At 55.1% G+C, this 13,575-nt stretch overlaps 1 protein-coding gene across 1 annotated transcript in view; it reads right to left on the reverse strand.

The window, feature by feature from the left end:
- The window catches only part of ARHGAP39 (Rho GTPase activating protein 39), a 152,862-nt gene that overhangs the window by 55,120 nt on the left and 84,167 nt on the right, over positions 1-13,575 (reverse strand). The gene's annotated exons all lie outside the window — the stretch shown is intronic.

Here is a 13,575-nt window from a genome sequence, read left to right on the forward strand (position 1 = left end):
GGCCTGGGGTGCCCGGCCAGAGGCTCACGGTCCCCCAGCAGGCGGCTTCCCTGTCCACACACCTCCTCTCCCGAGCCGGAGCCTGGACCCCGATGCCTGGACCTGCTCTGTGTTCCCGCGAGCACAGACCTGGCCGGGGAGGGCGGCGAGTGTGAGGAGCACCTGCTGGGACGTTGAAAAGGACAATGGCAAATGCAGCGGCCTCAGGGCACCCGAGGAAACCCCAAGAAGGCACCTGCAAGCAGACACCTGCAGGAAGCTCATCTTGGGGCCTGGGGGGACCGGAGGCAGCAGGGCCACCATGAAGGGCCTGAGGCCTGGGCTGACCTGAGTCAATTCAGGTGAACGGACCCTGAAGAAGGACTTGTTTGCATCCCCTTCCACCATGATTGTTCCCTGGGCATCCCCAGCCATGCGGAACCTCCTGGCCGGTCCACAGGGAGCAGGATGAAGGCTCTGGGAGGCCAGGGGTGCTGGTGGACAGGGTGCATGCCAGAAGAGAGGCGAGGGGTGGGGGAGGAGAGGCGAGGGGTGGGAGCGCAGAGGTGAGGAAGGACAAGGTTTTCCGCCTGATCAGCTGGAAGGGCAGGGCTGTGTCAGGTCTGGGGTCAGAACTCAGGACGTGCACTGAGGACAGGACCACGTGGACCCAGGTCAAATGCGATGAGCAGTGAGGTGCCCTTGGCATCAGCACAGCCTCCCTGCCCGGAAGGAACAGGCCCCGTGTGCCAGGGCGGCTTCCCCTGGACGGTGGCCTCACCGCGTGCCTCCAGGGAGTGCTGCCTGCTCTCCTGTTCTCGCCTCGCTTCTGTTAGATTTTAGCAGAACAAAGTTGAGATACTCCCAAAATAGTTTTTCTGAGCACAGAGAAGCTCATAAAGCAGAGAATCGAACATTCTATGTCCTAGAAGAAGTAATACCAATTGTTATTTTTGTTTAAAATGCACTTTCAAACGAATGTAATGGGATAATTCTCTCTCAACAAAGAATAGCACATTGTTCCCTTTTTAGTGCACTCCTGCGTGCGTGTGGGCAGAACACCAGCCTCCTAAGAACACCGTGGGCACCTGTTAGGGGACAGCATTGAGCCCAGACCTTTGGGAAACCTGAGGGCAGACAACAGCATGGAGGATGCTGGGCCTTGGGGAGCCGCTGCCCAGAGAAAGGCAAGGGTTTCAGAATGCAGAGGGCGACCCGGCCTCAGGGGCCCCACAGACTGGCTGGAGCTGGACCGCAAGGGGTGCAGCTAGTGGTGCCACAGACTGGCTCTGCACAGGGCAAGGTGGGGAGGACGTCGTGTGGGCTGGGGAACTCACACCTCAACCCTCCACCACAGAGGGTCATCATCAACCCACAGACGCAATCTGAAGTGTGTTTGGGAAATATTTATTTGTCAACAGTATTTAAAATGAAACGGGAAGAGAAATAAGCCATTTGGTGACAAAGGTGGAAGGATGCAAGACGTCTGTGATCCCCAGGGGACTCAGGGTCCCTGGGGATGGGCCTCTTCCCAGAAGCTCCCAGAAGTTGACGTCGAGGTGGAAGCAACCTTCCTGCAGCCCTTGTTTCTTGGAGATGTCTCTTTGCAGACAGTGATTTGCCCACATAAGCCTTTTCTGATGAATGTAATGAGTGCCACGTGCATGCCAGACAGTTTGCCAGGTGCTAGGGAGACAAGCGTGAACAAGAACGTGCCCTGCCCTGCAGAGTTAGACAAGGGTGTCGAGACCACTCAGTGGGGAAAGGAGAGTCTCTTGAACAAACGTGCAGGTGGACATACATCTGCAAACAAATGTAGTCAGTCCCTGCCTCACGCCACACACACACACGTTACTCCAAAGTAGATGAAAGGTCTCAATGTAAGAGCTAAACTGATAAAACTCTCAGAATAGACAGGGCAACTCTGCATGACCTCGGATTTGGCAATGGATTCTGAGCTATGATACCAAAAGCACATGCAATAAGACAAACAATGGAAAAACAGACTTCATCACAACTAAAACTTTTGTGGCCACCACCGAGAGAGTGAAAACACAGCCACAGGATGGGAGAAAACACCCACAAATCATCCATCTGATGAGGTTCACAAAGGACTCTCCTAATTCAGTAATAACAGGGTAGGAGCCTGGGAGGTGGAGACTGCAGTGAGCCTTGATCTACTGCACTCCAGTCTGGGCAATAGAGTGAGATCCTGTCTCAAAGAGAAAAAAAAACATAGGCCAGGTGTGTGGGCTGCAAGCCACCCAGGTGTGAGGCAAGAGACTGAGGGTATGAGCTGTTCCAGTCTAATAAAATATATAAAATAACAAGAGTTATACTAGATATAGATCATAGATATGGTTACACATGAATATCATTAATCATTAGTTTGCAGCAATTACTCTTTATTCCAATATTATAATACTCCTCGCTCTACAATCATAACCTAGGAAAAACCAGGCCATAAAGAGATAGGAGCTGAGGGGACATAGTGAGAAGTGACCAGAAGACCAGAGTGTGAGCCTTCTGTGATGCCCGGGCAGGGCCACCGGAGGGCTCCTTGGTCCAGCAGTAACGCCAGTGTCTGGGAAGAGGCCTGTTGCCAAGTGGACCTTGGTCTAGAGGTAGCATCAGTGTCACGGAAAAACACCCTCTACTTAGCGGACTGGGAAAGGGAGTCTCCCTTTCCCTGGGGGAGTTTAGAGAAGACTCTACTCCTCCACCTCTTGTGGAAGGCCTGACATCAGTCAGACCCGCCCACAGTTCTCCGGAGGCCCGACCGTCTCCCTGAGATGCTGTGCTTCAGCGGTCACGCCCCTAGTCCGCCTTCACGTTCCATCCTGTACACCCGGCTCTACCTTTTAGATAATAGTAGCAAATTAATGAAAGTACTAAAAACCTCTGATATGCAGAAATAACGGCGTAAGCTGTCTCTCTCTCTCTCTCTCTCTGCCTTGGCTGCCAGGCAGGGACGGGCCCCCTGTCCGGTGGACATGTGACCCACGTGACCTTACCTATCATTGGAGATGACTCACACTCCTTACCCTGTCCCTTTGTCTTGTATCCAATAAATGTCAGTGCAGCCTGGCATTCGGGGCCACTACTGGTCTCCACGTCTTGGTGGTAGTGGTCCCCCGGCCCAGCTTTTATCTCTTTGTCGTGTGTCTTTATTTCTACAATCTCTCGTTTCCGCACACGGGAAGAAAAACCCACCGACCCTGTGGTCGTGGGGCTGGTCCGCACATCAGTGCAGTGGCTCATGTCTGGAATCCCAGCACTTTGGGAGGCTGAGGCGGGTGGATCACCTAAGTCAGGAGTTCAAGACCCACCTGGCCAACATGGTGAAACCCTGTCTCTACTAAAAATACAAAAATTAGCCTGGCGTGGTGGTGGGCGCCTGTAGTCCCAGCATTTTGGGAGGCCAAGGCGGGCGGATTACGAGGTCAGAAGATCGAGACCATCCTGGCTAACACGGTGAAACCCCGTCTCTACTAAAAATACAAAAAACTAGCCAGGTGAGGTGGCAGGCGCCTGTGGTCCCAGCTACTCGGGAGGCTGAGGCAGGAGAATTGCTTGAACTCGGGAGGCGGAGCTTGCGGTGAGCCGAGATCGTGCCACTGCACTCCAGCCTGGGCAACAAAAGCGAAACTCCATCTCAAAAAAGAAAAAAAAAGGTTAAACATACAAAAATTAGCCGGGTATGGTGGCACACGTGTAGTCCCTGCTACTTGGGAGGCTGAGGCATGGGAATCACTTGGATCTGGGAAGCAGAGGTTGCAGTGAGGCAAGATTGTGCCACTGCACTCCAGTCTATGCAACAGAGTGAGGATCTGTCTGAAAAAAAGTCAAACAGGCTGTGTGTGGTGGCTGTAATGTCAGCACGTTGGGAGGCTGGGGTGGGAGGATCGCCTCAGCCTGGGAGTTGAAGGCTGCAGTGAGCTGTGATTGCATCTCTGCATTCCAGCCTGGCAAGCACCAACCTTTCTCAAAAAAAAAACAAAAAACAAAAAAAACACAGACTTACCACCTGACCCAGCAATTCCACAACTAGGTATATACGCAAGAGAAACGAAAACGTCTTCACACAGAAATCTGCACACAAATGTTCATGGCAGCATGATTCATAATAGCCAAAAAGTGGCAACAGAGCAAATGTCCTTCAACGGACGCATGAATCAGCAAAATGTGGCCCATCCCTACATGGGAATATCATTCGGCAATAACAGGAATGCAGCCCTGACCCAAGCGACGGCGTGGATGAACCTGGAGCGTGTCATCGTGAGCGAAGGACCACTTGCATGATTCCATGTGTTTAAATTGTCTGGAGTAGGTGAATCCCACAGGACACAAAGCTGGCCCACAGTGCCCGGGACTGGGGAGGGCTGCTGCTGGGAGTGGGGCTTCTCTGTGGGAGGCGGATGGTGGCAGCAGGTGCACAACTCTGACTGCTCTAAGAGCCACTGGATTGCGCACCTTAGAGGGTGAGCTTTGTGGCATATGAACTATATTTCAATCCTGAAAAAAAAGGGAGTCTGGCAGGGGAGTGGCAGCTGGGCTGGGCTCTCGCTGGGAAGGCCCTGTCAGGCTGCCCTCAGCCAAGAGGTCCCGAGAGGCAGGCAGGTGTCTGGGAACACGTGGAAGGTGCAGAGGCTGAACAGGGCCCACGATGGCCACGGCGATGCTAAGCCTCCAGCCGCCACAGCTGGCCCCAAGCAGACCCTCTTGGTGGGCCCAGTGGGACCACTCCCTAAGGCATGCAGCCCCCAGCACAGCTCCTGGCTGTGCAGCCTCTGCCAGGGGCACCTGGTGTCCCTCCCACCTCACCGCTGTCTTCCCATCACCCCTCCCTGATCTGCTCTTCGTTCCCAGATGGCGTCCTCTTTGCCACGCTGCTCCTCTATCCTTATCACTCTGCCAGGCAGCAGGTGTGGCCAGCCCCAGACCAAGCACCACAGACACCCCACAGAGGACACCCAGACCAAGCAGTAGACACCAAATCCCCTCCTCACCCAATAGGCTGCTCACAACTGCACACGACAGACAAAGGAGACAGTGGCCCAGCAGCAAACCCACGTGACCAGAACCCAAAGGGCCCTGGCGGCAGAGGAGGACGGCTGAGTCCTCGCCACCCCAGCCCCGTCCACCACCCCTCAGCGCTCCACCACTGCTCCTGTCTGGCCTCAAGACTTTGTTCCTGACAAGTGACTCAAAGGTTAAGCCCTTCCACTCCCTCCTGGTCTCCTAAATCAAGGCCTAGCACTGAAGGGCATTCACTCGCGGGCTGAATCCAGACTGGCTATGAGGGTCGCATGGAGAGGGTGCTGTGCGGGACAGGGGAAGCCCTGCAAAGGTGAGCACGTGGGGGAGGTGTGGCCTCTCGGGCCTCCTGCACACAGCCAGGCGCTGCTCTTTACCAGGCAAACATCCAGTGCTGCAGGCCCCGGGTGGCGCGCACTGCTGAGAGACGGTCCTCGGTGAAGACGAGAAACGGCACACAGACAGGCCCCACTAGTGCCGCAGGACCTGGCACGTGCTGCAGGAGCGGCCACCATGTTAGACCGTCCTCCAGACCCGCACGGGCACCACACCCCTAACACGGAGGGGCACACACTCTGCCTGCCAGTCCCACCTTCCCGACTCTCCCTCCAGGCCCAGGGCGCGTGTCCAGGCACATCGTGCTGTCCCGAGGCCACCAGGAGTGCAAGGCAGGTCTACCACCATGAGACAGAGTCCCAGCAGCAGAGGCCGTGGCTTCTCACACCAGACGTGGGGAGGGAAGAGCCGCGGGAACTCCCTCTGGGCCTTGATATCCCTGGTTCACTCGTGCCCAAGGAGATGAGGAGGACCCTGGCTGAGTGCCTCCCAGGCGGAGCCTGGGAGGAGGGCGACCGGAGCCCTAACGGCCTTAGGGCTGTAATGAAGGCTCACAAGAGCAAGGTGAATCCAGCAGGAGACGCATTTGCTCCGTGAGGACGAGGGGAGGCAGCTCCGCCCGACGCAGCAACCACCTCATCAAATGCCAGGACGCTCCCCACCAGCAGCCACACGGCCCTACACCTCCAGTCCAAAGCCCAACATGACGTCCTCTCTGGGTGGGGCCGACTGGTCCTGTCTCCATCTAGAAGAGCACATGGAGGGAGGGCGGAGGCATCTTTGAATTAAAGGACTGCAGCTGGGGAGGGAACTCAGGACACAGACGTGAGCTGCCAGGAAGCCGAGGAAGCCACGTGCCCAGGCTGGAACCCCAGCACACTGAGGCATGGACACAGAGCCCCTCGCAGCCCCTCGCTGCCCCTCGCGGATCTACGCGATGCCCTTGAGGGTGGGGGCAGGGGGCGGGGGGAACAGAGGATCAGGGAGGCAAGACTGTAACCATGGGGCTGGGATTGCTGACTTGGGTTGATATGAAAAGCGGTCTGATCAAATGGGAAAGGCAAAACCTTAAGACTTTTAGAAGAAAATACATGAAGAATTTCAGGAGCTCAGTTAGGAAAGGGCTTCCTGAGTAAGACACAAAACCACAGGGAAAAGGCAGGTGGACAGAGAACGCTGGAGTTCAAAACATTGGCTCATCAAAGGCCACCAGCACTGACATGAAGGGGTGAGCACAGATGGAGACCGTAACCCAGGCTCGCAGTCAACACGCAGCTGTACCTGGAACAGACAGGGACACGTCCACACCACAAAGGCTAAGAAAGATTATTAAACGGAGGAAAAGGCCGGAGGAGATTCCCAGAGGCAGAAACCTGAGGGCTAAGAACACACAGAGAGGCTCAAACCCACCAGGCAGGAAGCCACGGAGACCCACTCGCCAGCAGGGAAGGAGAGTCTGGACAGAGCAGGAGCTCCGTGGTGGGGAAGGAGCAGCCCAGGGAAGTCCAGAGGGCGCCTGGCATGGCCTCAAAGCCTGGACACCTGCGGGGCTCTCTCCGCGTTGTGCGTACAGGGGAACTCGGAACCCAGCCGTGGGTGTCAGTGGAGGGTTACCAAGGTGCCACATGAGGACACGTGAGCCCCACGGAGGCTGCGAAGGAGCAGAAGAGACCCTCGGTGAGGTAGGTGTGGCTGGGCACAGGGATGAGGAAGGTGTGGCTGGGCACAGGACCGGAGGCCAGGAGGACCAGACAGACGGACAGAAGCAGCCCCAGCTCCTTACAGAGCCTGGGGCATGAGAGAAGGCATGGTGCCCCTCACAGAGCACAGGCAGCCTCAGCCTCAAACAAATGGTGTGGGGACAGCCGGATGCACGTGGAAAACAAACACGTGGACCACACCTCACACCACACACGAGAACCAACTCTAAGTGGAGCTGAGACCCAAAAGCAAAAACAAAAGTGTGCCAGCCCCTGAGCAAATGCAACACGCTCTTTTGTCAGTCACCTGGATGGAGGTCACTAAAAACACACAGGCACTGAAGAAAGGACGGCCAACCTGACTGCACAAACTTTCAAAACCTTTTACGTGCAAAAGCCACTACAAATAAAACTGGTTTTGGCTTTTTAGACACATTTAGTGGAACATTTACAATATAAATTACAGACAAAGAACTCATGTCTTTAATACACAAATTTGAGCATGAAAAGATAAAAATACTACAAAGAGCAAAAGGTAAGAGCACGCAGTTCACAAGGTGAACACAGATATTTGGAGAGCAGCCACTTCGGCGATCATCAGAGCCCCAAAGCCCAGGCTGCACGGAGACCCCAGGCACCCGCCCACGCACCTGACCGCAGGCCCCAGCCCGTGCCTCTGACCCCAGGCACCCGCCCACGCACCTGACCCCAGGCACCCGCCCACGCACCTGACCCCAGGCCCCAGCCCGTGCCTCTGACCCCAGGCACCCACCCACGCACCTGACCGCAGGCCCCAGCCCGTGCATCTGACCCCAGGCACCCGCCCACGCACCTGACCGCAGGCCCCAGCCCGTGCCTCTGACCCCAGGCACCCGCCCACGCACCTGACCGCAGGCAGCAGTTGACGCCCCACGGCCAGGGGCCGGTGCTGCTCACAGACGCCCCAAGGACAGCAATCCAAAGGTATCCTTGGACCCAACAGTCCCTTGTCAGAACTTCACCTGCAGATGCACCTCCCAAAACTCAGGATGACACAAGCAGACAGCAGCATTCCTTATAGGTGCAGAATATTCGAAATTACCCACATGGCCAACACAAGACTGGGGCACACAACAGAGGCCCAGGAAGCTTCAAAAAAGGAGGAGGACAATCTCGATGGTCTGGGAGGCAGTGATGTCTAGGGGATGTTTTAAGCGGAAAAAGCAAATTGTGCAAAGAACGCATAGATCATGATACCATTTGTGTAAGGATGAAGGGGAAATAAGAAAACATACCAACATCTGTTTATTCTTCACAACAGAAACCCAGGAGATAACAGAAAACAGGACAAGTTTCTGCCTGCAGCAGGTAGGCGGGTGCAGAAAGGACGTGGGGAAGAGGCCTGGCTGAATGTGCCTGCGAACGGCTGGGGCTTTGGGAGGGTGCGAATGGTCTATATATTTGAAATACAAAAGTGTATCAGGAAGAATGAAAAGGGAGACAAACAAATCTCTAACTGAAAGTAATGAACCAACGGATGCCAGAACCACAATGAAGAAAAGAGAAAGAGCTAATCCAAACAACTTAGGAACACAGGATGAGCCGGTGTCGCATTCCTGGGAGACATGCGCACGTGAGGGAATGCAAATGAACCCTGACTTTTTTTAGTGCATGTATTTTTGTAGTGGAATGGATGAAGCAATTCTGAACCAATTTTAGACGAATTATCAGATGAGCAAGTGAGTAAACGCACTAGTGTTCTTGGGAGCCAGGGAAGAAGAGATGTGACGGAAGAGGAGACCACAGAGCGACTCTCTGTGGGAGGGACGGGACTGGGGCGCCGTGTGTGCTCAGCAATTCTAGGACGCGTGTGCATGGAGGCGTGCATGTGTGTGGAGGCGTGCATGCACACTCGTATACCTGTGTGCGTGTGCGTGGAGGTGTGTGTGCAAACTCATGTAACTACCTGCATGTATGTGTGCGTGGAGGCGTGCGTGCATGCTCGTGTACCTGTGTGCGTGTGCGTGGAGGCGTGTGTGCGAGCTCAAGTACCTACCTGCGTGAGTGGAGGTGTGCATGCACGCTTGTGTACCTACCTGAGTGTGCCTGTGCATGGAGGCATGGATGTGAGCTCAAGTACCTACCGTGTGTGCGTGGAGGTGTGCATGTGTGCTCGTGTACCTACCTGTATGTGCGCGGAGGTGTGTGTGTGCGCACTTCTGTACCTGTGTGCGTGGAGGCAGGCATGCACGCTCGTGTACCTACCTGAGTATGCCTGTGCATGGAGGCATGGATGCGAAGTCATGTACCTACCTGCGTGTGCGTGGAGGCATGCGTGTGCGCTCGCGTACCTATGTGCGTGTGCGTGGAGGCGTGCGTGCAAGCTCATGTACCTACCTGCATGTGCGTGGAGGAGCGTGTGCGCTCCTGTACCTGAGTGCGTGTGCGCGGAGGTGTGTGTGTGCGCGCACTCCTGTACCTGTGTGCATGGAGGCATGCACGCTCGTGTACCTGAGTGTGCCTCTGCATAGAGGTGTGCATGTGAGCTCATGTACCTACCTGCGTGTGTGTGGAGGCCTGCGTGTGTGTTCATGTACCTATGCGCGTGTGCATGGAGGCGTGTGTGCAAGCTCATGTACCTACCTGCGTGCCTGGAGGTGCATGTACGCTCCTGTACCTGTGTGCATCTGCATGGAGGCGTGAGTGCACGCTCGTCTACCTACCTGCGTGTGTGCGTGGAGGTGTGCATGGAAGCTCATGTACCTACCTGCGTGTGTGAGTGGAGGCGTGCGTGCATGCTCGTGTATCCGTGTGCGTGGAGGCGTGTGTGCGAGTTCGTGTACCTATGTGTGCATGGTGTGAGCACACTCCTGTATGTGCGTGCGTGGAGGCATGCATGCACGCTCGTGTACCTACCAGTGTGCCTGTGCATGGAGGTGTGCATGCGAGCTCATGTACCTACCTGCGTGTGCATGGAGGCGTCTGTGTGAGCTCGTGTACCTATGTGCATGTGCGTGGAGGCATGCGTGCAAGCTCATGTACCTACCTGCGTGTGCATGGAGGTGCATGTGCACTCCTGTACCTGTGTGCGTGTGCGTGCAGGTGTGTGTGCACTCGTGTACCCACCTGCGTGTGTGAGTGGAGGCGTGCATGCATGCTCGTGTACCTGTGTGCATGGAGGCGTGTGTGTGAGCTTGTGTACCTACCTGCATGTGCGTGTGCATGGAGGTGTGTGTGCGTGCTCCTGTACCTGTGTGCGTGGAGGCATGCATGCACGCTCGTGTACCTGAGTGTGCCTGTGCATGGAGGCATGTATGCGAGCTCATGTACCTACCTGCATGTGCGTGGAGGCGTGCGTGCTCCTATACCTGTGTGCATGTGCGTGGAGGCGTGCGTGCATGCTCGTGTACCTACCTGCGTGTGTGTGCATGGAGGTGTGCATGCAAGCTCATGTACCTACCTGCGTGTGCATGGAGGTGCATGTGTGCTCCTGTACCTGTGTGTGTGTGCGTGGAGGCGTGCATGCACACTCGTGTACCTATCTGCGTGTGTGCGTGTGGAGGTGTGCATGCAAGCTCATGTACCGACCTGCGTGTGCATGGATGCGTGCGTGGAGGCATGCATACGAGCTCACGTACCTATCTGCGTGTGCGTGTGTATGCGTGCTCCTGTACCTGTGTGTGTGGAAGCATGCATGCATGCTCGTGTACCTACCTGTGTATGTGTGGAGGCGTCTGTGCGAGCTCATGTACTTACCTGCGTGGGTATGCATGGAGGTGTGCGTGTGTGCTCGTGTATCTACCTGCATGTGCGTGTGTGTGGAGGCATGTGTGCGTGATTGTCTACCTATGTGCGTGTGCGTGGAGGCATGTGTGCATGCTCGTGTACTTATGTGCGTGTGCATGGAGGCGTGCGTGTGAGCTCCTGTACCTACCTGCGTGTGCATGGAGGTGTGTGTGTGAGCTCATGTACCTACCTGCATAAGCGTGTGTGCACATTCGTGTACCTACCTGCAGGTATGTAGAGGCATGCATGTGTGCTCGCGTACCTATGTGCATGTGCACGAGGCGTGTGTGTGCGCTCGTGTACCTATGTGCATGTGTGTGGAGGCGTGCGTGTGAGCTCATGTACCTACCTGCGTGTGCGTGTGTGTGGAGGCATGTGTGTGCACTAGTGTACCTACCTGCGTGTGCACAGAGGCACGTGTGCATGCTCATGTACCTGTGTGTGTGTGCCTGGAGGCGTGCATGCGTGCTCGTGTACTTGCATGTGTGGAGGTGTGCGTACACGCTCGTGAACCTGTGTATGTATGTGTGCACGTGGAGGTGTGTTTGGGTACCTGTGTGTACATGTGCATACTCCTGTGTAATTTTCTAGTTCTATGTGCTTAAGAGGCCAAAAAGCTCACGCCTGTAATCCCAGCACTTTGGGAGGCTGAGGCGGGCAGATCACAAGGTCAGGAGTTCAAGATCAGCCTTACCAACATGGTGAAACCCCATCTCTACTAAAAATACAAAAAATTAGCCGGGCGTGGTGGCAAGAGCCTGCAATCCCAGCTAGTCAGGAGGCTGAGGCAGGAGAAATGCTTCAACCCTGGAAGCAGAGCTTCCAGTGAGCTGAGATCAGGGCACTGCACTCCAGCCTGGGCAAGAGAGCAAGACTCCATCAAAAAAAAAAAAAAAGAGGCCAAAAACCAAACACACTGCAGTAGCTCTGGATGTTCTAAGAACCCAGACCTTGTTCTCTAAGATCAGTATTCCCTGAAAGGAACCAGAACTCCCTAGACAAACAGCTGATTCCAGGGCTGAGCAGGGCAGCTGTGCCAGGAGGAAGCACTCGGAGGAATGAGGCCGTCAGGGACGCAGGAGCCGGCGAGATGCTTGGAGGCCTATCTGGGCACCAAGCCAGTGAAGAGCAAGAGCAACAAAAGCCCCGAAAAAACCCAACGGAGCTCAGTCCACATCAGCGAACAAACGAATGAAGAACCAATGAACGAACGAACAAGGAGACAGCAGGACTCCTGCTCAGGTCAAGGCTGAGTGCGGATCGAGTGTGGAAGGTGCACAGAGTCCCGGAAAGACCAACCACATGGGGAGTCACAAAGCGCCAGACACGGAGCCGGGCTCAGAGCGCCCTCAGGTGGCCGGGAGGCAGCAGCTGCAACTCGGGGGGTGCGGGCGAGGCCTCTGTCCGGGTCAGAGGTCATGCTGCCAGGTGAGGGGCAGGTGGACATCAGTGTCTGCAGATGCGGGGCCCGGGAGGCCCCAACACCACCCGTGCGGCAGCCTCCTGAAAAGCTGTCAGACAAACCCAAACCAAGGAACTCTCTATTTTACTTTACTGGGACACAGGGGTCTCTCTGTTGCTCAGGCCAGTGTGTGGTGATGGGATCTCAGCTCACTGAAGCCTCAATCTCTTGGGCTCAAGGGATCTCCTCACCTCAGCCTCCCGAGTAGCTGAGACCATAGGCATCTGCCACCATGCCTGCCTAATTTTTGTATTTTTTGGAGAGATGGGGTCTCATTAGGTTGCCCAGGCTGGGATCATCTGTTTTACATAGGGTGACTATTACCTTAAAAATATCAATGTGGGCCAGGCGCGGTGGCTCACGCCTGTAATCCTAGCACTTTGGGAGGCCAAAGCGGGCGGATCACGAGGTCAGGAGATTGAGACCATCCTGGCAAACACGGTGAAACCTCATCTCTCCTAAAAATGCAAAAAAAATTAGCCAGGCATGGTGGCGGGCGCCTGCAGTCCCAGCTACTCGGGAGGCTGAGGCAGGAGAATGACGTGAACCCGGGAGGCGGAGCTTGCAGTGAGCTGAGATCGCGCCACTGCTCTCCAGCCTGGACAACAACATCTCAAAAACAAAAACAAAAAAACAAAAAAAAATCAATGTGACAAAGGCAGAGAAAAGCGGTGAAATTCTTCCAGATTAAAAAAGGCTAAGGAGAGAGAGGCAGTCGGGGCAGAGCCGACCTGGAGGCACAGGACGCTGGCTGAGATAGGACAGAGTCAGATTTACTTGTGGTAACAAGTGTCCTGGGCTACCTGGAAGACGTCCTGAGGGAGCGCATGCTCTCACACTGCGATCCCCAGAAACATTCAGAGGCAACAGGAGCGATGACAGCCACAGGTCTCTGCGCCTCGAGTGCTCATGGGCCTGTTCTTATTCTCGTGACTTTTCCAAAAGCATGAAATTATTTCCAAATAAGAGCCTATAAATCAGGGCTGAACAGTGGCTCACGTCTGTGATCCCAGCAATCTGGGAGGCCTCGACCTCCCAGAAGGATCACTTGAGGAGTTTGAGAGAAGCCTGAGCAACAGACCTCATCTTTACAAAAAATTGAAAATCAGCTAGACGTGGCGGTGCGTGCCTGCAGTCCCAGCTACTTGGAAGGCTGAGGTAGGAGGACTGCTTTAGCCCAGGAATTCAAGGCCGCAGTGAGCTATGATCGCACCACTGCACTCCAGTCCAGACAACCCTGTCTCCTAAATAAATAAATAAATAAATAAATAAATAAATAAATAAATAAATAAATAA

The sequence above is a fragment of the Piliocolobus tephrosceles genome, chromosome 7 (genome assembly GCF_002776525.5).
Source record: "Piliocolobus tephrosceles isolate RC106 chromosome 7, ASM277652v3, whole genome shotgun sequence".
Lineage (NCBI taxonomy): Eukaryota > Metazoa > Chordata > Mammalia > Primates > Cercopithecidae > Piliocolobus > Piliocolobus tephrosceles.